The sequence below is a fragment of the Falco naumanni genome, chromosome 4, assembly GCF_017639655.2.
Source record: "Falco naumanni isolate bFalNau1 chromosome 4, bFalNau1.pat, whole genome shotgun sequence".
NCBI lineage: Eukaryota > Metazoa > Chordata > Aves > Falconiformes > Falconidae > Falco > Falco naumanni.
Genome location: NC_054057.1, coordinates 64,632,215 through 64,635,550, shown reverse-complemented (window position 1 = coordinate 64,635,550; position 3,336 = coordinate 64,632,215).

Here is a 3,336-nt window from a genome sequence, read left to right as displayed (position 1 = left end):
TTTTTTTTTTCCTGTTTTTCTTTTGAGGTCCATTTTTAATAAATAAACTGCATTTACTGTAGTAGAAATAGGCACAAAACTCCTCCAAAAACACAACAGTCTTCACACATGTGCAGCTTCAAACCTAGTGCTAGCGCTGGTCTGGGCACCTTGTTCATACATCCCAGCAAGAGTGAGGTTCTCAGGGGTGGTTATGGGAGGTGAACAGCGCTTCAGATATTTTTAAAGTGCTGGTATGAAACCAGTTTAATGTCTGTCTCAGCTTTGTGGTGTTTCTCACTTCGTGCTCAAAACAAATTGGCACCCAAAGATAGCACAGTCTGCCTCACATAGCAGATGAGTGACCCAAGGTGCAAAGCCTGGACAGAAGCCTCTCCTGCTTTTGTGATCCAAACAAGAATGCTATTTGGTCCTAAATTCTCCAGGTAGCTGTGCCTCAAGAGGTGGAAATGGCTATGTGTGTGAATGAAAGTAGCAGCCTCGTATTAAAATTGTGCTAGCTTGGGGAACTCTTCAGGTATTAGTACTGAACTCCATCCTAGTCTGTCTGGAGAAAAAAAACCCTGGAGTACATGTACAGTCTGTTTACTAATAGACTTTTCCTTAACTCACTGTGAAAGTGCTCTGAGGACTGTGGGTTGTAGAAAACTGTCCTTTGCACTCCACGTAACCAGCCTCCACAACTTCCAGCAGAGGAGCCTGCACCCAAGCAGGTTACGTGCTTGTGACAACACCCTGCGTTCATGTGCCAGGCAGCACACTGCAACTCCAAAGGGCAGGTACAGGAGGTTCTGCTTCTTAAAGTCCTTCCAGTAAGTTTGTAAGGAGTCCACAGATTTCTTATACATCCATGTCTTCCCCTTCTAGTAAAACTACAAGTAAAATATCAGTGGCAATAATTTTACTGATTTTTCTGCTGATCAGCTTTTCCTCAGTATTTCAGTGAGATAAAGGCAGCCTCCCACTTCAAGCCAGACAGCACAAAAGTAATTCAGCAAACACAATCAGAATATTTAAATAACTCATAATGTGGAGGAAAACATGCTTGAGAAAGGAATGGGGATATTGTTCCTGAAGCTAAAGCCGAGCGGTAGACCTTTATTTTCCTGCTTATCATGTACTTTGAGAACAACATTCTGCCTGAGTTTCCTCATTTATGAACAGCACAACTATTCTCTGCCAGGCTTTCTGGCAGAACCTCCACCCCTGAGCTGAGCGGTGACCTTCACCCAGGCAGCCCCGCAGGAAGCCTGAGCAGTGCGACAAGTGAGTGCTACAAAAAACATCATCTCCTCTCTGCCCTGTGTGCTTGGGTGGGTCTGTGCTGCCACCAGGCACCTGAGGCAAAGTCCACTCAGCTGTGTGCTGGGGAGAACAGCTCGCTGCGGCTGTAGAAGAGACAAGACTAGACAAGGTCAGCTGGAAGGGACCTACAACGATCACCTTGGCCAACCGCCCGACCGCCTCAGGGCTGGCCAAAAGCTAAGCACGTTACTAAGGGCATTGGCCAACTTGACTCTTAACACGGAGAGGCTCGGGGCATCGCCTGCCTCGAGGGAGCCCGTTCAGTGTCTGGGCACCTTCTCGGTAAAATGCTTCCTCGTGTCCAGTTTGAACCTCCCTGGCGCAACTCTGAGCCATTCCCAGGTGTCCTGGCGTCTCCCTGGATCCCAGGCAGAAAAGCTCAGCACCTCCCTCTCCACGTCCCATCCCCGGGAAGCTGCAGAGAGCAACAAGGTTGGCCCTCGGCCTCCCTTTCTCCAAACAAAACCAACCCAGAGCAACAACCTGCTTGCCACGCTGCCCCTGGCTAGTGCCTGGCTCCATGCTAATAATAACCTCTCCCCACCGCGCTGTGCCTGGTAACTAATTGAGGTTAAATAGTGTAGTGAGCTAGGTGAGCATGCCGAGATCTGTCAACTCGCTATCGAAATACACTGGCTAAAGATAGGAAGTGCCAGCAAACTGATGTACTAAAGCACGTGCAGCGCACCACGCATAAAAGGTTCACCATGTTAAAAGTACAAAACATCTCACGTGGGATGAGTGTGGTGATCTTTTGGGCACTAAAATAACTTGGCTGTGGTGTCAGCATAGCTCACTTCAGAAGATTTTTGGGTATGCCTTAATTAGAAACATTGTTCCAGAAAAGCAGCTGCTACAGATTAGCAAAAAGTCACCCAAAAAAACCACCAGAAAGCCTATTTCGAGGGGGTTTTTTAAACAGCCTGGTGAAGCGGCCAGAAGGAAGTCGGATCCACCACTTTGTCCTAGTGTTACACGGATATTTTCCGATTGTCTGGCCTGAACAGGGACACCACAGCCAGAAATGAGACATGAATACTTATGGCATCACCCACACTTCCACAAGCTATAAAAAGGCATATTGCCTTGCGTGCAGCACCATGCGTGCCTGGAGAGACCCACAAAACTATAATTACACTGTTACACGGCTGGGCACTCATCAATGGCAAAGCTGAGGAACGCCTGGGCCAGGGACAGCGTGCTGCAACTTGTCACCGATACCTTGTAAGTCCATTTGACATCGTTACATGGAGTGTTTCCCGCAGATTAGCCGCAGCTCTGCTCGCTGGCAGGAAGAAAGCAGCCCCAGCTCCCCAGCAGGATCTGGCATATAATTTCCATCAGGGCTTCCCCGGTGTTAACAGATAGGTTTAGCCCTCACCTGATAAGCCAGGCAAAACCATTTTACTTTCTGAAGACATATAAGGGAAAAGACATTGCACTCGCCTCAAGCCAGCCTCTAGGAAGCAAAAATTGAAGCCCAAAAAAGGCACTTGGATAATCTCTGCCCAGAGAGAATATAAAACACCCTAGGCGGCGTTAGCTCCCATTGCAGAGAGGGGAACCGAGGCAGAACATCCCAGTACATCCAATCACCAAAACCCCCTGAGGACCAGCACACCCCCTCATTTCTGAGCACCATCGTAGCTCCTACAGTGTTCAGCATTAGCCGAGTCCCTGCAGTATTTCCTCCCAGACACTTTCTCCCCAGTAAATCCTCCTCCGCGGTGAGAGGCTGGTATTTTCCCCCTTCTTTGCAGCTGTACATGGTACATGATGCAGCCTGCTGAAGTCAAGCCAATACTTTGCAATTTAAAACCCTCTAGAGCAGGTCACCCTGAGTGCAGTGGCAACAAAAACCACCCCAAATTCTGCTTATTAAAAAGGAGGAGGAGGAGGAGAAGGCAGTGCCAGCCAGGGTGAATGGCCAGCACCTTCCAAGAGCCTTGCAGAAGCATGAAACAGAAACCCGCAGCACAAGGAGCATCTGGGAAGCCTTAGCACTATGTGAACTTTGCACAGCTCGGGAAC